This window comes from Bradysia coprophila, chromosome II (assembly GCF_014529535.1).
Source record: "Bradysia coprophila strain Holo2 chromosome II, BU_Bcop_v1, whole genome shotgun sequence".
Lineage (NCBI taxonomy): Eukaryota > Metazoa > Arthropoda > Insecta > Diptera > Sciaridae > Bradysia > Bradysia coprophila.
The window spans coordinates 324,954-347,195 of record NC_050735.1 but is presented as its reverse complement, the minus strand read 5'-3'; the positions used below and the strand labels follow the sequence as shown (position 1 = coordinate 347,195).

Here is a 22,242-nt window from a genome sequence, read left to right as displayed (position 1 = left end):
GATCCACTTGATTTAATATTTTTTTAAATAGAGATGAGCGGGTCCAGGTTTTTTTCGAAACCGTTGTCGCGTCGTCCGTTTTCGAAACCTTATATGGAAACCCGACATATTTTGAACCCGCCCGAATCCAGTCAAACCAGATATCTGTTTATCGATTCTGGCTCACCCGATAAAGTCTACAGAAAATACTTCGTTATTTACATCAATGTAAATACCCAATTAACCAAATTCTTCCTTTCCGAAAATTCGGAATTCCTTCGGAAAAGAACAAAAGCGACATCTATTGTTCTTTTTCCGAAGGAATTCCGAATTTTCGGAAAGGAAGAATTTGGTTAATTGGGATAAACGCTGATGGTAATACAAGTGCAGTTGCGCACGGATCCCTACGTTTAGGTGAATTTAACTTATGTTGCACACAATTGGTTTACGTTAAGTTACAGCTAGTGGTGAGGTGAATTCGATTCCAAAGGCCATTATGACAGTGAAGTGTTTTGAAGGGGAAATTTGATTTAACCAAAATACTTGCGGAAACTGTCAGACTCTTACACAGAAGAATTTCTCATTCATCTCACACTTCTCACAAGATCGAACAAAAGAAGTTTTCCCGTCATAACCAAAGTATATACACACTTAAGGTAACGCAAATCCGCAAGAACATACGGGCCCCTACTTTCGGGTGAATATAGTTTTTATAATGTTGGACACAAGTCAAATTCACTTTGTTAGGTTGCAACACATGCCAAAACTCAATACTAAACAACACACTTCCAACAACATTATCACGCCAAACGTCACGGATGCAACATAACAAATCTTATATTCACTCGGACCCATTGCGTTACCTTCAGTATGTATATTTACCTTGGTCATAACAGTCTATACAAATTTAGCAGCTGCAACAACTTTAGTTACAATACAGTGTGTTTAAAGTGGATCAACAAAATTCCATGGAGGTACCCGACCCGGCAACTTCATCACGATACCCGCTACGACATTGTTCACGACTACATAATGAAAACAAGCCGACGATTTAATGACTCGTGTGCGAGGTCTGACTTCGAACTCATCGGAGCCATAACTGCAGTGTGATGAGCCGTCTCTTTGGATCGACAAGTGGACTTCAATTTCGGAAGGCTTATTGTTTGTAAATGATTATGGTTTATGTATCTGGGCAAATAAAGTGAGTTGAATTGAATTGAATTACAATAGAGTGTTATGATCAGAGCGAGAAAACCGAAGACCAGTTAGTTATGACTTACTTGGGGTATTTGCTTCTCTTTCAACATGTTGTGATGTGAGTGAGAAGACAGAAAATCAGTTTATTATAACTTGCCTTGGGTGGGATACTTGTCACAATATTTCTTGTTCTTGCATCATAAAACTCTATAGCAGAGGGTATGCATTACCTTCGGTGATTATATACTTTAATTTACAGTGAAAGTGTTTTTTTTTTGGCGTTCGTTTCACATATGTCGGGTTAATTCGAGCTTTGAATTTGAAACCCATCCGTACCCAGTCCGGCCCGAAACTCATATTTGAAACCAAAATTAAAGCTAACCCGAAAGACGCTCAACCCAAACCAAACCGAAACCGGAAAATCGGGCTGCAGCTCATCTTTAACTGAAGAGGATAAAAATCTCATTTCTTTTCGCCGATGAAGTTCTTCGCAATATAGCTCGTAACTCAGTTCTTTCGAATTTTTAATTTATTGTTCCGAGAAAAAAACGCCCCGGTCACATGTCTGTAGCATGTATTTAATGCGAGCCAATGAATGTTCTTGTCGTTGGATATAAAAATAATTGAAATTAATGAATTGCTCGACACTTTTAATCATTCTTTTCTTGAGAGCAGCAGCAAAAAAAAATTAATTACACTAAAGCAACCCAAAGTAGAATAAGAAACAAAACGCCAAATGGTAAACGTTTACCATTTTATCTTCACATTTACACAGTGCGAAACAAAGTCATTTTATGGTTTAACCGCAACACAAAAATGTAACCAATTTGATTGTTTTTGGTCATTAAGATTATAAATGAATGCCATCATTTACGACAACAAAAGTTGTGTCGTCGCCGAAGTGATTACTTTGAAAATTCACTTCTACTATAAAACACCCGCCGTTGTTTATGTGTTAACAGTTACGTAATGTCTTGTAAATGTGACGAACGAAGGGTGAGGTTTTTTTTTCGGCTGCTGTTTCACAAAAGGTGTATCCTAGCTCTCCCCTATGTATAAATAAGATCTCTATTATGGCTTTCAACAACATCAACACTTTTTCGGAACTATGTCGTTAGTCGGGCGGGATTATGTTATTACTGCAAATTTTCCGTTGTCATTGAAAATCCGTTGCTTTGTATAACAGATGATAGACATTCAATGAATTTATGAAACGGGATTTTGCTTCGTTTTACTGTTAAAACATTCAAGGTATTAATCTGTCTTCTGGAACGTTTCATCTGCTATACAAGACGTGCAATTTTGTCGCCAGACGAAAAAAAAGTGCTTGTTCCACTTCGCACTTGACTAAAAGTAAACTGTCACACGGTAATGATATAAATTATTCCCTTTCTGTTCGTCATCAGACCGTGGAATGTGGAGGACTAATAATTTTGAATTAGGAAAATGTGCTTTCTCGTGTGAGTACACGAAAATTAAGCGTCTGATTGATGAACAAAACAACCGTATACAAGCAACCGTAACTTTTGTGGAGTTGTGATGATTGCTTCACATTTTCTTCGTTTTTATTTCCATCTATTCTATAGAAGAGCACACGGCGTAGTCGATATAAATGAACCTTATTTCCTTCCATTATATTAAACACCGTCTCAAGTTTGTTTGCGAATTTATTGTCCAGATATGCGTAACACAGATAAGCTTAATAAATAATGATATGACAAGAAAATGTGAGTTTTTTTGTTGCCAAGATATATATTTTGTGCTTCCATACACCCGCATCAAAGGGGAGGTGAAACTTTCGAAAGACACACATCCCATTTACTAGCAATCCTTGAATTTTCATCGGAGAATGGCAATGGAAATTTGATTATGCTCATAATACGTGTGAATATATGTAACTTTGTGACGATTATATATGTGTCAACATTCAATTGATTGCTATATAGTCTGATTTCCTGTTATAGCTAATGATACTTTTCCGGAGTAAGTAGCGGAGAGTTCTTTTAATAGCTGGGGTTTTCGTTCTCAGCCCCACTCTTTACAATATCTTTACTTCGGACCTGAAAATCACCAAAAGCGAAAAAGCATTCTTTGCAGACGACACTGCCCTATACAAGTCCGCGAAATCTCCAGCAAAAATCGTTAAAAGCCTGAACACGGCCAGTAAACAACTCACCGAATTCACCACCAAGTGGAAAATTAAACTGAATGACTCCAAAACAAATGCCATCTTCTTCACTAGAAGAAGAGCTCAAAAGTGGCTCCCTTCCACTGGTATTACGGTCCGGAATACTGAGATTGCATGGAAAAACTCTCTCAAGTATCTGGGAGTCACCCTGGACAAAACACTCACGTTCAGGTCACACATTGACAATGTACAGGTCAAATCGTTGAAACTTCTCGGGGCATTGTACCCCATTTTGAACAAAAGATCCAAATTAAATACGACCAACAAAATTCGTGTCTTTAGAGCAATCATACAAAGTTGCCTACTATCAGCATGCCCAGTGTGGGGACGTTGCGCCATAAGCCATATTCAAAAACTTCAAACTATACAAAACAAATGCCTTAAGATAATTCTGAATCTACCACATTATCATGAAACTACAGACTTGCATAGACTCGCCTCTATCCCAACCATTACCGAACAAATTGCGAAAATTTCCCAAAAATTTCTAAACAAACTAATCTTCTCTGAAAATCCAATTATCAGAAATCTTACTGAACAATTGAATCCTGTGTAAATAGCCATGTAAATATGAATAGAAGTAATAACACGAAAAATTAGGAAATAATAAATATAAAATTCATTGGAAGTTTTTTGAAAATTTTCTTCTGCCCAAATTAAATCAAATAATTTAGCCAATAGTAATTGAAAACCAATTGAAACATCATCAGTATGAAAAGCTTAAACCACAAACTAGCTGAGCACTATCCATTGAATCTAAACATTGTAAAACCAAATGTAACAATTGCATAAATAAATAAATAAATAAATAATAACTCAGTCAGAAAAAAAAAAAAAAAAAAAAAAAAAAAAAAAAAATAATAGCTGGGGTCCATGTGAGTCTGTAAATGGTGAATAAATAGTTCACTTTGATAGTAGAATAATGGTGATGGTGATTAACATTCTTTTGAAAACGTTCTCACCCTTCGGCTCACACCTCATTTCGAAGTAGTATATGTAGTTAGGTAGCTTCAGGAATTGTTCTGATGCTTCGGATGTTGTTACAATGCTTAAATTTATCTGAAATTAGCCACGTCGTGCATAAAAATCTTCATAAAAACACGACGAAGTTCACGATAGGCAGAGGGGTACGACAGGGTGACACCATCTAGGAACTAGAATGGAGTAAGTTCGGAATCAACATAAATGGAGAGTGCCCGAGTCATCTCCGATTCGCAGATCACATCGTTCTTATAGCAGTCAGTCTAGACGATGCTCAAGTCATGTTACTACGATTGAATGACGAGGCAAGCAAAGTCGGCTTCAAGATGAATTTATTGAAAACGAAAAGCATGACGAACATCAACGACGACAGAGACATTAAAGTCGGAAACACTGTTATTGAAAATGTCAACAACTCATGTGTACATTTTACACAAACTGAAGTTAGGTCTTGACAGCATCCCAACTGCTGAGATAAAGTGTAGAATCGGCCTTGGATGGGAAGCTCTTGGGAAACTAATTTTCAAAAGCAAAATGAATAATAGTCTAAAACGGAAATTATTCAATTCGTGTGTCCTTCAAGTGCTAACGTATGGAGCGTAGACTTAAACGTCAACATCAAAATCATTCGAAACTAAACAAAGAGTAGAAGAACAGGGACAGAAGTATGCTTAGAATTACGCTCAGAGACAGAAAGACAAATCAAAGGATCAAAATCAAAAGTCGTAGATGTAATGGATAGAATAGCGTCTTTAAAGTGGATCTGGGCAGAACATATTGCGGGAAGAACACATGACCGCTGGACCAAAACCATCATGAACAGGAGACCACCGACAACAAGACCAAGAGGAAGACCACCACAGAGATGGACAAATGGGATCACGGAAATAGAAGGCTCAAAATGGCTTCAAAGGGCAATGGACCGTTGGAAATGAACAGAAATTTGGAAGGTCTACATCCAGCAGTGGATACAAACTGGCTGAAAAAGAATAAGAAGAAATGAGAAGGTTCAATGTTTTTTATACAGTCGGTGACTTTGAAGTAAGTGACGTTGTTTCTCAGCTGATTTACTTATGCAAAACAGTGTGTTTTTACGTCTGTAAACGGTTTTACCACTGCCACGCGTGTGCTTGTAACTTTTCACTATTTCAACCGTAAAAACAAATACGAACACGAGTGCATCAGCTGAAAAACAGGTGAAACAAAATTTGACGCTTATTGCAAAGTCGCGACTGTATTTCCTATATTTTTGTCCTTGATTCTTTTGCTATTTTTAATTTGTCACAACATCAGTGGTCTTAGAATAATCCATTAAAGTTACCTCAGCATACACTCGGTGTTGTGTGAAGGAAGATGACTTTTAAAGGGGTGCACTGATAAAAAAGATTTTGGCGGTGTACTTTGGATATGTATGATAAACTTCAGATATGTATGATATACTTCTGTTATGCATAGTATGCGTCGGGTATGTATGGGAAACATGTTGTATGTAAAGTTTACGTACAATATGTGTACCATACATGTCACGCGTGCAGTAGACGTAGGACATGTGTAAAATTTTGGTATGCAAATTTCATCGCAAAATCACCTCATACGCCCAACACGTTTGAGAAAAGAATACGTGTGCGATGTTTGTATACGCATGGTAAGTATGATGTCAAAAGATCATACTTGTCGTGCGTTAACATACGTACACTGTGTATTTTATATGATTGACAACTATGTCAAGTCCCTTACATGAGATGAACATATCAGGATTTTAGGATTCACTAAAAACAGAAATATTAAATGATTTCCAGACATTTAAATTTCAAAACATTTTATTCCCTGAGTTCAATTAATCTCATATTGTTGAAATATCGAAATATTACGCAAAAAAAAGAAGGAATTACAATTACGATGTTCGATATTAGGTCATTGTCATTCTAATTAGAATAAAATAGCACATTTCGTACCTAGGACTAAAAGTATCTTTTTTAGCGTGTGAGAGGTTTCCAGAGTTTCAAAGTTTCATAATGTGTCATTTAAGTAAACGTACAGCATGTATAAGCACTTCGTGTGCAAACGTGCTCCAAGTTTACCTTCTTACTGACTGACGGAGTGCACGTGTACTAAACGTACCCGAAGTACGATTCGAAAATAGCTGTCTGCCAGCCAATTTACACGTCCACTACGTACAGTATACATCCAGCGCGTTAACTTTTCTTTCAGTGTGGTAATCAGCATTCTCAAGTGACCTAATTTTATGCGATGGACCTCTGCTATAATGAAACTTTCCTTGAACGTTTATATCGTCCTATCACATCTTATCGTGTATTTCCTTTATCTTTCTTTATGTTATTCATGAAGTTTAATTAGGTAAGAGTGTATATCTATGACAGATAGTTGGTTCTTGATTTTACAGATTTACAGCTGATTTCAGTCAAATTTAGATAGGAACTTACTTCAGCTGATTTTTAGCCGACCCGCTGACAGAAATTTTATTCAAATTTCACTGACATCCACTGTAGAGAATAGAACGTTTCTAGAAATAGTTTACGTTGGAAGCATTAGATTCCCCGGAACCTTTTATTCATGGAAATTCACGTATCGTATTTAAAGCTCGGAACAGGTATTCAGATTTTCATTCAATCTATTTTAACTTGTATTTATATAAAAATTTCATGTTGCTGAACCAGGTTCAGATCAGGCTTATTTTCTTAAATGACTTGACCTAACCTAAAATTTCAGGTCAGATGTGAGGAGATCTTTTCATGTATACATCGATTTGTTCGTAAAACGCAAATCTCCTCATAAGCTACCAACTGGTTTCCTAAGGGTAAAGTAAAATTAATATTTAATCCGATTATATACTCTTCTGCAAACATAGTTGCAATTAATCAATTTAAATCTCGCATGTTTCCCAGTTGAAGAGTTAAATTGAAACAAGAAATCCTCGACGATCTTGGTATACCAAAAATCAGGTAATTTTTCCATGAGATGTTATTTCACAAAACTCCTCAACTATAGCACACATTCAACAATCAGAATTTCTATCTCACCACGTTTTATCTTATGCTTCTTCTTTGGATGAAATAAACTGCATTCTGTTGCTTATATGTGTGTATAAACCGCACACACCTCCAAATTTTTGTATACGATTCTCATCTTCAAAATATGCATCCTTTTCCTCTTCACATTCCATTCATCTCGTATTTTCACATCCATCCAGCTTCCAATCATATTGCCATGCGCTACAAGAAAATTTCCCAACTGAGATTTTCTTTTTGACTCCAGCAATATGACGCGAATGCAGCGAAACACAGTTCGCAATTTAACTCGCTAATGGATACAGCTCCACTATAACTGAGTGAACAAAAGTACGAGAATACAGTTGAAGTAGAAAGCACTTGTTTGTTGGATGAAAATTCATATCAAAAATTATTATATCGTCGGTTTTGGTGTGTGCATGGCCAACAGATTTTTTTTTTGAATGGTAATAAAGAACGTGCATGGGTGGAAGGCATATCGTATAAATACATAATATTGAACGAAATATAGTAATTAGCTCACAAAGAGCTTTTGATGTGAATCGTCAGGCACTGGTGTTGTTTACAAACGTTGTGTTACATTCAAAATTTACATCAAAGAGAAACGGGAAATGTTTGTTTTGCATATCAATTAAGTGAAAGTGGACAAAATTTTCGTTTTTGTTTTTTTCCAAAATAAAAATTTAAATTTATTTTTCTCGTGCAACATATGGTTAGACTGGAAGAACAATTTGAATAAAACGGAACAGTTAGATGATAACGCCTAGCGTCTCGATGAATCGTTGAGTTTTACAAGTGGTGAATTAGTGATAGATAAACAGTTCTTTCGTTGTGCAATATATTAATAAAATGTAAACGAAACCTTTAAACGGATTAAAATTGGATATGGAAAAGACGACTAAAATTTCATCAATATGGTGAAAGTTACCAGTTTTTTTCGGGTAAGTTATTTTGAAAATTAGTATTCATAGATTGTTCTCATCCATCGTCGGCATCTCGTTAATCCATCGGCGAGACTATGTACGATTTTTTTGTTGTTTAAATTTACAAATAGGATTTATATCTGGCTTTCAGCAAACTTTTTTTGTTGATTTTTTTAATTTAAAGTTTTCGCTCCGAACAATCTTTGAAGTTCTTACGTCTTTGAAGTAAGCCATTAAGCGAAATGAAATCTTTTTCATGCATTAACGGTTGGTTGAAACCCAGTCAGACGTTTTATTGCTAAATTACCAGTGCAAATGTTTGACTTTAACATTAAGTTTTGAATAGCTACACTACCGGGGAAGTTGTCAAATTAACGTTAAATTGATTAGATATTTTTATCGTGTTGCGAATACGACGAAAAAAAAGACAGGACAGTAATGGTAATGACTGAAAATTTAATTCTGTTTTCAAGAAGTTGAATGAAATTTAAGTTTTTTTTGTAAGAGTCCGAAATATCTCAAATGGTAATTATGTAAACGGAACGGCTTATTACCTCGAATCACTTACCAAAAATGTACACACTGATTCAGATATTTCAGCATTTTTGTGAGCTAACATCGTAAACTAAGTAGAGAACATTGACGTATTTCCGAACAAGCGATACGAGTAAATATCTTTGCTGAAATGATTCATGATGACATTTGCGTTAATTTTCATTTCCGCAGGACTTTGTGAGTAATATCGTAACTTACGCCTTGATTTGACTTTTTTTTTCAACCGAAAGTTGAGAAAGGGAATCTCGCAAGGATTTTGTTTTTCAAAACAATTATGTAAATTATTTAGCTCGGAGTGCGAGTTTGGGTTTATCTTTGCATCGACACATAAAAAATGGTATGCACTTGTGTCCAAATGTTTACTTTGACGAGTTGGATTTTGATCCACGCCTTCGGCTTACGATCACATTGGACACAGGACACAGGATTTGGGGTAAAGTTCTTTATATTTTGGCTAGTGAATTGTAACCCTTGCCTTCTGGTGCGTTCAAAATGAAAATGTGCAAACAATGATATAGAACTCCGACATATATCCCGAAATTATACTAAAATTGACCGTTCATTTCAATGGAAAACGTCAATTGTTAAAAACAACTTATCGTTCTGCAATGCATTTCATGGCGGCCATGGTAGATGTGTGAGGAAGAAATACGTAAAACTTAAAGGCTAGTACACAGTTTGTGAGACCGTGCAAAATTCATGAAAAATGCCTGAAAAATACGCGTTTACAGTGTAAACTTTACATCAACGAAGAAAAATATTTGACAGATGTCAACATTCTGCAAGCTTTTATCAGACATTTTTCACGAGCCTAACTGAGCCGCAAAAAAATCAATTTTGACGATGCGAAAGTGACAGCTCATCTGATTTTATGAATGAAATTAAAATAAGGATATTCCTCTGTTTCTAGAATCATAAAGAGAATCATACAATGTTGTTCAATTTATAATTTTACATTTTTTACATTTTTACCACCTTTAGAGCTCGTTCAGGAACGAAAAATTCTTCACTCAGTGAACATTTGACGGTTCGTTTAAAGCGTTTATGACATCATTTTCATGCATTCCGTTCAGGAAATACAGTGAACGACATCTCAAATGTCTCACTGTCATTTTTTTCAGAGAATGTCATTGTGAATTTGCATAATGACACAATAAAATTCTCAGAAACATTTGACAGTGAGACGTCGAGATGTCGTTCACTGTAAGAATCAAATTTAAATAACTTTCATAAGTCACTTTACATTTAAAATTATTCTCTTTCAAACATTGACAAAAGCAATCGTTTCCACTAACAGTTTGTTTACAAATATTATCGTGACGCTTGGTGAAACGACCAAAATACATCATGAGAAATCTAAAGTCTCAGTTAAACCTTTTATCGTTAACTAAACGAAACTCAGTGAAAGAATTTTCATTTATGAACGAGTTCTAATTAATGCAGTTAGGTTGCCATAACAGAAACATTTGATATTCATTGTTAATAATTGGATGCGTGGTTATATTTTGAAATATTTTTTATTTTTTCTGAGCTTTCGTAAAACAAACAGTTTCCGTCTTCAGGGAATAAAACATTTGACATTTGGTGTTGCTGTAGCGAATATATCGCGTTCATCGTTGAGTGTAGCTACAGCAAAGATACATTGTGCAAATACAGGAAAATATACAAAATTGGACACGATTTTGTCTAGTTTCTTCCCCTCACTGTTTCATGTCGTTTAAAATTTAAAAAAAACTTCAATGAAAATAACAACTTCATAAAAATCTGTTCAGAATGGTCTCGTCATTTACCTCGACTTCTAAGACACTTTTCTTTTTACAACGACTTTTGCATTATGTAAACCGGAAATGAAACCGCAATTAATTTCACCACTGAATATTCTCGACAATCATTGTCTCCGACCAAATTATTGTCTGTGTTTAAGTTATCGATTTGTTTAATTGGCTGTAAATTGTTAATTGCGATCGGATTCATTCATTCATTAATGACATGCATAACAACATGCATGACTACATTATTTATCTTAATGCAGACTGGATTTGATAAATATTTCGTTGAATTTTGGTTGGTTGAGGTTACACTACCTCAGGAATTCATTGCACAATATATACAATGTATATTAAACATATAATATGGGCAACATCAAAGACGTGTACGTTACATGCAGCAGGTTAGCAGGTGCAAGATAGGTTACTGGTAATTGTACCAATTGTTATACCCGTACACAACATCGACCCTTGCATCTGCCATTTACTGTACAAAAAGATATTACCTCTCACAGCAAATACGTATTGATTTCGTTCTTGTTTGAATAATTTTATGTTGCTGAATAGGAAAGCTTTTGCGGTCCTGTGGACAATGCCTATCAGCTGAATGAATGACTAAAATGTCCTGACGACTAGGTGGTAAATTTTACTTGCCATCCTCCTATCAGTTATCGTCATACATCTTCAAGAATTAATTAGTCTGAAGTTTCCTCTTTTAATGCAGTAGATCGGAACAGTAACACAAACGGAGAGACAATTTTTAATCGAATTATTTTGTTATCGTAAGAACCGGTCAGGTATAGAACAGCTGAGGAAAATCATTAGAAAGCCAACATTTCAAGTGTCACACAGAAATACTGAGGGTTCATTCATGAATTACGTACCGCTTTTTCAATGTTATCACCAAAATGAAATCCTAAATAGCTCGTATAATACTCGCTCTACGAAATCAAAACTATGTTTGACCCCCAATTAACTACTCCATGGGGTATATTGGGAGTTTAGAACATAGTTTTAACTTCACAGAACGCGTATTTCTCAAGTTATTTAAGTTTACATTTTGATGACATCACTGAACCGTCAAAAACGCTTTTCTTGTGTAAGTGATGCAAGTGTCGGTATATACTTGGAATCGCTAACTATTTTTAAGAGGCAGTGAAATTTCAGCATGAATTTGCTGGAGCTGTTTTTAAGTATACAATCAAAATCCGTGTATACGTTTTTATTCGGTTTTACCCGTTTTACAACTACAACACACGTGCGTGTATCAGCCGCATAGATCGTTTTCATTGTACGGTACTCGCCAACAACGTAACCCCACTTAATTGTCAAGTAGCCCTTAGCCTCAAATAATTGACGTTAACTGCGTTCAATTTACTGGTTTTTACATGAAAATCGTTCGTTCAATTCTTTCGATATTTTTTGACATGTCTGACAGCTGGGATCGTGTGTGACGTTTATAAGCTTATGAAAGTGATGTATAAACAGTTTTGATTGTATGTGTTGATCAGCTGAAGAACAGCTGAAGCAATTTCACTGCCTCTGGCTGTACATTTTCTCATATTTTCCATAATTAAAATAATATTTTTGAGAAAATTTGTACAAATGCAGTACTGTGGGTCTGTTTTAGTTCTGAACATATTTGACATATTTTAGAAGTTTTAAAGTCATCGATGTTCCCAGTCCACAAAGTGTTTCCAGGTTATGATATTTTGATTTTAATATACTGGGAATCACTAAGTTGACTGGGACTATCGATGACTGTTAAAACTATGAAAAATCGAAAATTTGTGTTTTCTAAAGGTGAACAAACTGTAAAATTTAATTTAATTTTCCTCTGGAAAAATTGCGTTGGGTAAAAGTTCCTCGTTCATTCACTCTGACAAAAAAAAAACTTGAAAATTTTAGTTCAAGGCTTACTAGCGTGGTGCGCGTGACGTCTTGATATTTAATCAGAAATGGTGACCAGAACTTTAGGGCTCTCAAATCGATGGCATAAAATGTGGAGTTCTAACACCCTCCATACATCGAAACAAGCTATATTTATGCCAATATCAAAAGAAAAGCAATTCGAATCAAATGAAATTCAATAAAATTCTATTATTTCCGACCTATTAATTCCATCCCAGTTTCTGTTTCGCTAATTTTTTTCTTCTTTTGAACTAAAAAGGGATGCTATAAATAGATTCAGTGGAAACAAGCAATATTCTGCCACCGAGTAGGAAGGAATAAAACGAAAAATTGTTGCATAAAATGTTGAGGACACCTCCCGCTGTCAATTTATTGTAGTGACTTACATTCTCTGCGAGCAAGAGAAGAAAACAAACAAACAACAAAATCATGGAGGAAGACATAGGCGGTTGTAACTTTCATTCATTAAAGTTGTCGCAGAAGCACTTAACATGCTTTTGTTGACGAACATTTTGCTGCTTTTGGCTGTTTCATGAAATGAACTGATTCAATGTTCGGTTGGCATATTTTCCGATAAGCAATATGTTTTCGAACGGTTTTGGTGCATAATCGCACTGAGAGACTGTATAAGAAAATCGATCGACTGTGTCATCATACCCAATAATTTCCATTTGTATGTTATATACATGTAACTCTCCCTATCTCATCCACTTAGAAACTATGTTAGTGGTATCATAAATTGTCCTGGCCTATACTCGGAGATAATAAATGGCTGAAAAACATCGTAAATTTATTTTCGGTTCGCATTTACTTACTTTTCCATCCAACAATTCTTAAATTCAATTTTTTTTTTCGTCTTTCTGTTGGAATTTTAATGTTTGTGTGCCTTTGACAATAGCGAAAAATATATCTGGAAATGTGTTGAGTTAAGTGGAAATGTAAATTTGTCTTCCATTCTGTGTTGGATGTGTGGAAGAAGATGAAGAAACGGATATATCTGAATATTTGCAAATATCCTTTTTTTTCTCCGTCTTGTTGATAAGCAAAGAAAAGGCACTGCTGTCGCTTAGAGAACTGTATGAGATTGTGTGTCGGGGGTTGGTTGGTGCTTTTTTTTCCTTTCATTTTCTTCCGATATATTAAAACATATTTATAATATGGTGTATACCTAACCGCATTATATAATGTCTATCGTTGAGTGTGTTGTTTCAAGAATATCTTAACGGAATAATACGCAGACATTACACATTTTGTGGTCGTTTGTTATGTTGGTTGGGATATCATTTTTTTTTATTGTAACCATAACATTGATGTAGCGCCCTTAACACATTAATTCAGTTTTTTATTCCACATCAGGCTTGTGAGATAACATTAGATTTATTGTTGACATTACTAGAGAGTATTATATGGTTTTTGAATAATATTATGAGTTTTATACATTGCAGACATGTCTTTTTACCATCAACGAGACCGAATAGAATCTTGAATTTGTCGCATTAATTTATAATTTTTTTTCTTTTATTTTATTAGAATTATTGAGATAGGTCTTCGATGTGGTGGCAATTTTATTTCTTCTTCTTCCTCTTCTGCTGCCTTTTGTGTATATCTAAGTGGTGTGATGGGGATGAAATTCTTTTGCGATTTTTCGACAAAATTAAATGGAAAATGATTTCGTCTTCTGTTGGATCCGTTTTAAACATACAAGCGGAACTATAAGACTTAAGATACGATGAAAGACGAAATCTAAATGTAAATCGAAAGACGGATTTGAATAAAGAGTGTTTTTTCTCTTGAAAAAAATGTTCTTAAACCTACAGCAATTTGGAAAATTCATTCGAATGTAGTTTAACGGAGCAACTAGGTATATACAGATAAAGTTTCAGCGAAAAATTTTCTGTTGATAAAGTGGAGTTTGCTGTTTGTCAAATTGAGTGAATCGCAATGGCACGGCAGAGTAAAATAAACCAGGCAATAGCGGTTCATTTGAGAAACGTCAAATAAGGGACCTAATACACTGTATGAAAATGAACTCAAATGAAAACTGGTCCCTAGTCCCACAAATAATTCAGATCCCTAGACAAATCAAGCGCTCCTGCCTGGCTTATTTTACTCAACAATCGTTGATGTTTAGACGAATTTATAAAATATTAGTGCATTTTGAAGGCCAACAATTGCTTTTGCTTGGAAGAACGTTCCGTTCTTCAGAGGGTTCGAAATAGCCATACCTCATTGTCGTATTGTATTAGTGATGTATATGGCCGAGTTATGAATTTGAGACTAGAGCGACTTATTTGGACTTTGAAAGAATGTTAACACATTTTAGGTGGAATAAAGAACATCATCGTAGTTTTTATATGTTACCCAGTACGCTTTACATTAGGAGTAGTGATCGGTTCTTCTGGAACAACTTCTGGTGTCCGTCGATCAAAAACTGAAAATTTTCGAGTAGCGATACATTCCGGATTTTGTTATCTCTTTTGGCATTTGAGGTGTAAGCTGGCAACACCATTTAGCAAAGAACACGATGCGTTAAAAATATTTATAGAAAAATGAAAGACAACTCGTGATAGCCTGTACATGGAGTCAATTTTCTGTGAAAAAGCAAAGATCGCTATTTGTCATCTCATTGTTCCCTCTCAATTTTCCATATATTTGTGACGTATCGTATTATAATAATAGCGTATGGTTATTGTTCAGCCGGGAGGACACATTTTAAGTGACAGATTCGGCTACCATTTGCTGCTATAGCTAGTGAAGGTACTTTTACATGGTATTGTAATGACCTAACACTAGAGACCACATGCTTAACGTGAATTCCGAATCAAGCCTTCTAAGTATTTTACAATCTGTATATTGCCCCTTCGTACCTATAGCAGTGCTAAAGCCACTATAGCGCAGTAGGAGTAGAATACCGGCAGCTCAAATAGACCGTGCTTTGATCGATTCAACCAGCTGTGTAATTGTGTACAAGTCTGACAACCGATTTTTTTTCTGGCCTGGTTGAGGCTCGAACCACCGACACTGACAACTCAATCGAATATTGGAACGCAAACGTGCTAACCGTGACGTATCGTGATCTTTACTAATAGTGTTGCCAACTTTCACCTGAAGTGCCACAGTCTATCATCATTGTGTCATAATAAAATGAAAAATGTCTGAACTAAGGGAAAACCTTGTCTTTGGCATAGGAGCAAAGTTCGCAATGTTCACTGAAAATTTTTCAGAGGAAATTCGAAACTTCATTAATTCAAAAATATAGTCGAAAATCAGTGGATGTTTTGTTGTGATGTATCATTTGTTAAAGCAACGCACTTCAAGCAAAAGTGGTACTCTTAATAGGGTACTGAAACTTGACAGTTTCAAAAGTTTACACTGTAAAAAGAGAGAGGATAAAATTTCATACAAAATAGTACTCTATTTGGCAGCTGTCATTAATAGCACTTTTGCTTGAAGTGCGTTGGTTAAAGGTATTTTGATAGAGAATGAGAGTTTTTCTGTTTAGAAATGTCTCGCTTGTTGCAAAGTACTTTTTTTGTAGTTTTTACAAAATCTTTCTTTATTAACATTATCTATCGAAATACCTTTCAAAGAAACCATCATCACACACAGATCCAAGAGTAGTTAGCTCTGAAAATCGACCATCGGGAGCTTTGGTCACAGACCGAAGTCAAGTTTCTACCTAGTTTCCATTTTTTTCTTTTTCATTTTATTGATAGCGTCGAGAGTGTGGAGTAGAAATAACAAAAAACCGACAATTCATTGTTTTCAGAGTGGTGCTAAAGGATTGAAATTTTACCTTCGAACTCTCTTATGGTAATGATATTTTTAAATCCAAGGGATATACCAGTATCACTTACCTCTAATCTTGAACTAATATTAAAATTTATCTCGAAAAGATAAGTTTAAAAACTGTTTACAATGAAATACGATTTCCACTTAAATGTAAATCCCCGAATCCCCACGTAAATTTACCTGAGATAAAACTAAAAAAAAATGGCAAAATGAAAACAAAAATTGAATTTTATATCCATTCAACTCCGTTCTGTTAATACGTAATACGATTTACAAATTAAACTCAACCAAATGCATCCAGCGAAACAGCAGCGAAAGTGTGGAGATGCAAGTTTTGTTTAACTTAAAACTTCAAATGCTTTCAATGCTTTCCAGAATTTACTGCGAACCATAAATGGTTCTGACATGTTGTTGATGTTTTTTTTTCACTATGATTAAACTGACGCATAAACTATGAAAATGAATGTTTGAATTAAAGAACAAGGGATGGAACAACGAGTTATTGTAGAACTTAAGAGCACTTAGTTATCCACAAATTACTGAGACATAGCCATCGTACTTTCTTTCTCCAGCGCCACGTACACTTATGAGTCCTGGGATTTTCAATCATGTTCATTTCAGTGCTTTTCCGTATTTCACATGTGTTTAATGCACCTCAAAAGTAGGTCGACAGCTCTATTCATAAGACGACCAATCACGCTCCAACAAATATCACAAGTGTGAGTTCCTGTGGACTATGACTTGAAGGTAAACAATCATTTGATAGAAATATGATTGTCTGGCATACAGAGCAGGTTGTGACGCATTACAAACCTATCCAACCGTCTAATTGCCATACACTCATTGAAAAACATTTATAAATTGCGAGTTTGCATCGAACGCGTCTATGTATATAGTTGTTGTGAGAGGCTTTTTTCAAAGTGGATCAGGCTCCGTTGGAGCTATTTTTAGCGATGCTGACGCATTGTATACATGCTCAGATTGACCTTGGTCCCAATAGTCTAAGATCGCTGTCGTTTAATTTTTATAAAATCGGCAAGCCTCGATTGTCCGTCTCATGTATCGATAATCTTATATTATTGGCTAGTTAAATTCCACCAAAAGTCGAAAATGTCGCTATAGGCTATGGACATACATGGGTGTGGTTTCATTGGATAGGTATTTTCCAGGAGATACGGTACAAGCACAGATATCTTACTCAATGTTCTGTACCATTGTTCGAAACTAACAAAACTAATGTTTCAGTCAAACGCCAGAAATTTTTATGAACTTTAAAAAGTGACAGGCTCGGCCTGGCCCTATGAACGTTCGGGTTATATGCCCGCAAGACTTTTTGGATTTGTATGAGCTATTCATTAAATTTCTTCATATTCTGCCCGAAGAGCTTTTTCCCGCCAATCCTGCCCTGAAAGATGATATCTCGCACCTGGCGAATGCTTATCTTGAGATCATGATCAAAAATTTAAATTTAATAACAAATATTTTGTTTTTAAAATTTTGGAGGTCAACAGACTTACTTGCAGGCTACGCCATCGTTAATATTTGCGGTAGTGACGATAACAATTTTTCGAGAAGGAAAAGGCATCATAAAAACTGAAATACGAGGCACACAAATGTAGGCTACAATCTTAGCTAAGCACTGGTGCCTCTTAAACAAACAAAATTAGCTCACAAAATGGGTCATTTCTCATAGTATTTACCTTTTTCGACATAAAGAGAGAAATGTCAAAATGAAAATTTTCCTATTTACCATATCTGCTACTGGAGCGAATATTTAATGGATTTAACGATAATATTGATTTCGTTAAACAGGTACAACCTTTGAACATTCAATGTGAATGCCATTTCAAATAGCTCAGCCGGAATAATCGTAGTTCAAATAATTTCTCCAAGAGCGAGTTCATTCTGATTTGCAGTTATGGTGTCAAACAGATTCAATTTTATCGTCAATATAACTTGTGATCTAATAAATTAGTTTACGCTAGCACTTGAAACGGTGAATTTACTGCATTCATTCGAATAATTGCGGATGTTCGGAACGTTATTCGTGTACAATGGACAAAATTGAGGACTACACGAAAGTAAAACGTCAATGTAAATTGGAAATAAATTGTTCAGGTGTCAAATTACGCTGAAGGAATATACCATTCCAGTCCGTTAAAATCTTTTGTTATATGCCGCGCCGCAATTAAGGTTTTGATTTTTTTGTTTTGTTTTACGAAGCCTTCGAACTGGTCAATATCGACAGCTGCTAAACAGTGTGTACCATTTTATATGAAATTGTTTTTTTACAATGTTTGACAGAATAATGACACACTGTCAAGTTTCAGTATCCTTTTTAGAGTACCACTCATGCTAGAAGTGCGTTACTTCTGTTAGATATTTGATTAGGCACAGTTTAGTGATCATTCATAAACTACGTAACACCTTTTCAGTGCTGAATTAAATCCTGAATAACTCGAGAACGCTGAGCTCTGTGAAGCTAAAGCTATGCTCTATCTCCCATTTAGGAGTAAATTGGAGGGGTCGAACATAGTTTTAACTTACAGGTTGCGTATTTCTCGAATTATTTAAGATTTTAATGTGTAGGCATCCTGTACGTTGTATTTACATTGTCTGCGATGAGAATGTAAATGAAACTTACATGTTAGGTTTTTCGATGATTTACATGCTATGTCCGATCATTTACATGCTCTGGTCGGAAATTTTTCGATGATTTTGTTTATGTTTTCACTTCTCACAAACCACGATATAAATTGGAATTTACACAGGCAAAACTATTTTTTGGTACACGTGCCATCGATACAATTAAGAAAACACTAAAATCACCACTGAATTTATAATTTGAAACAACAAAATTAAAAAATTTTCACTGAAACTGAGAATGACAACAATAAAGAAGTCAAATAAATATCACCGAAATGGCAGGCACGACCGATGCCTACTAAATGAAAATTAAATTTTAGTGCAAAATGTTTAGAAGTGGAAAGGATCCGAAATGCTGTTTTATGCAAAATTGTTTCGTAGTTTTCATCTTAGACAATGTAAATACAACGCACAGGATGCCTACACATTAAAGAACAGTACAGAAGAGCCTATGTGAACGAGTAATACATGTGTGCGAAATTAGGCAGTTCGCCTTCGGCTCACACGCCACAAACATCGCACACATGTATTACTCATTTACATAGGCTCTGCTGTAATCTACTATAATTTTGATGACAGCACTGAAAAAGCGTTACGTAATTTATGAGTGGATCCCATATAGCCAAGGCCTACTTTCGTGAAATTGATGCTTGAAAATTCTCGAATTAAATTCTAACTTCCTAAAATGCTTGAAAATGCTCAAAACTTTTGGATTCAACAATTTTCAAGAAATTAAATTGTTGAAATCCTGAAAATCATGAAAATTAGCACTATTAACATTCATAGATCGAGTGTAAGCTATTATCATTGGGACCCCATACCCCAATTGTTCATACTCCAATGTGACACACAAAAATCTGAAATAAAGTTTCTTGGTTTAAAATGCAGATCATACTTTGAAAACTAGAAATCATTTGATCAAAAATTCCTCAATACCAAAGACAATTACAAAAAAAGAAACGCTTGATACAATGTCCGATGATTATTATCGTCAACTGACGACAAAGTTTCCTCAGCTCACCCACTTGATAAAAAATCATTTTCGTTTTATGTTAAGCGAAATCGGAACCGAATTACTGAAATATATCCGAAAATCAATACCAATAGAAACATGAAACTACAATTGTTTCCTATTTGCAGACAAACTCAAAGCAGAAACAAAAGCCTGATTTAACTAATCTAAATACTGTGGATAATAAAAAAAAAGTTTTCAAACTGTTCCCACCCATAAAATGACTTTGAGAACGAATAAAATACACAACATGCCATTCTTGGCAACAGTGGCTCTGTGTTGATATAAGTTTTTGGAAATATCTACTTGACATTCATTTAACGAATCAATTCCAGAAAAGCAGCTTCCCAAAACTTGTTTCATGAAGATAGGGAGAGGAGAAAAAAAATGTACAGAAGGCAAAGAAGTAACATCTGGTAACGTTCGACTGAAAATCTCTTCAACTAATTTTATTGAAAATTTTTGGTGTTTAGCACAGAAGATATTGAATGATGAAGGGAAATGTAGACAACAAAGGACCCCCTCTAACGAGGATATAACACATTAAAGAAACGCTGGTGATTTTGACCTTTTCCTAATGTTGTAAAAATGTTGTTACATGAAGTTCTTTCTTTAGTATCAAAGTAACGAACACCGACAACAAGTTTCTCTCATTTAGATAGGATTTTCCTCCTTTTTTTGCTGGGTCAATGATAACATTGAGCAAACCAAACAACAAATTCCCATTTCCTACACAAAAAGCTGACAAAAAGTTTCTTTTCTTCGACTGGACATCATGCAACGCACACAACACAATACCATCAAAGAATCGGACTGTACGGCGATTTTATGGTATTGATATTGATATCATTTCCAACTATATATCGGGGGTAACTTTGTCACTCTCTGTTTTGTTCGGTGCTTTGCTTTTCAAGGGTATTATAATAAAAAAACAAAAATTTTAAAAAACAAAACTTTTATGTGAAACAAATGAAAAACTTTTGCTTAGGCTCGACCTTTCTTCCCATCACATTTATGAAACATAACAGCCGTGGAGTGGAATGTGCCAAGTTATAAATAAATTTCTTGGAATAAAGTTATTTGTCATTCCGGTTTCAGTTACTTCATGTAAAATTCAATACATAAATTGGAAACCACAGGCTCATAGAGTTAATCTCGAGAGACGACAAAGTGGCGTTGATGCTAATTGATAAACAAAAAAAAATTTGTTTGTGAACTTCTCTCATTTCTCCATAACGAGAATATTATAGAGAAATGAGACAAGTAAGAGAGAGAAATAAGAAATTTAGGAAAATTCAGGAAAATGTGGGAAGCTCAAGAAAATATGGTAAACAATATTCTGAAGAAAAGTAGCTGTAAAAAATTACATGGGTACCCAGAGATGGTTAAGAATGACAGCGCTACCATTCCATCTCTCAATATTATTAATAAATAACGTTCACTTTTTTCAGTGCTGCCAGCAGATGTGAATCATTAATAACTCGCTAAATATGTGTTCTAGTGAGTCTTGTACGTGTTAGGGGATCTATTTGGAGGTAGAACACACATTTGACTCACGAAAATGTATATTTATCGAGTTATTAATGAGAAAGATCTGCTGGCAGCACTGGAAAAATCAGACGTCATTTATGAATGATTCTTTAAGGATAACCGAACGACAGAGGGAAAGGTGTCTAGAAACACTAAAAATTGCGTACATAATTGATAGAAGGCTCAACGTACCATTAAGGTCTCAAAAGCATTGTCATCAAAGCTCGTACTAGGTACTAGTGAAGTTAAGGTAGGAATTCATTCAGGTTGTCGCTGACTTCAGTGCTGACTTCTAAGTTTTTGTTAGGAGTTCTTATTTCTAAATAGCCAGACTACACTTGATTATGCTATCTATAAAGTCCAGCTATTAAAAAAAAACTTCCGAAGAGGAAAAGCCTACATTAGAGCGGTTTTTGAGTACTGCTTTTTATTGAAAGCTAACACATCTGTCACAGTAGTGGTTATTGTCTTCTTACATTTTTCAAAAAGGATTTGTAAAAAGATATCAGTCAAAATACAGTACTTATAGAACGCCCTGATGTAGGCTTCGCAAATTTGTAGCCTACATTAAGTCGCAAAAATTTTTTTCTTTTATTTTGTCAAAGTAGATTGTGATCATTTTACATGGGTTTGTTTTTTAAATATTTATAACTTGAAAATTTCGTCAAACTTATTGCTTGTTGGGTGGGTACCTAGAATGCTGGCTGCGTTGCCTTGTTGAATAGCCAAAGGT

At 35.1% G+C, this 22,242-nt stretch overlaps 1 protein-coding gene across 1 annotated transcript in view; it reads left to right on the top strand.

The window, feature by feature from the left end:
• Positions 1–7,668: 7,668 nt before the first annotated feature.
• LOC119076707 (tyrosine-protein phosphatase Lar-like) overlaps positions 7,669–22,242 on the top strand; it is a 130,792-nt gene continuing 116,218 nt past the window's right edge. Inside the window, exon 1 of the mRNA XM_037184031.1 lies at positions 7,669–8,315. The gene's annotated coding sequence lies outside the window, so the exon portion shown is untranslated. The remainder of the gene's footprint in view (positions 8,316–22,242) is intronic.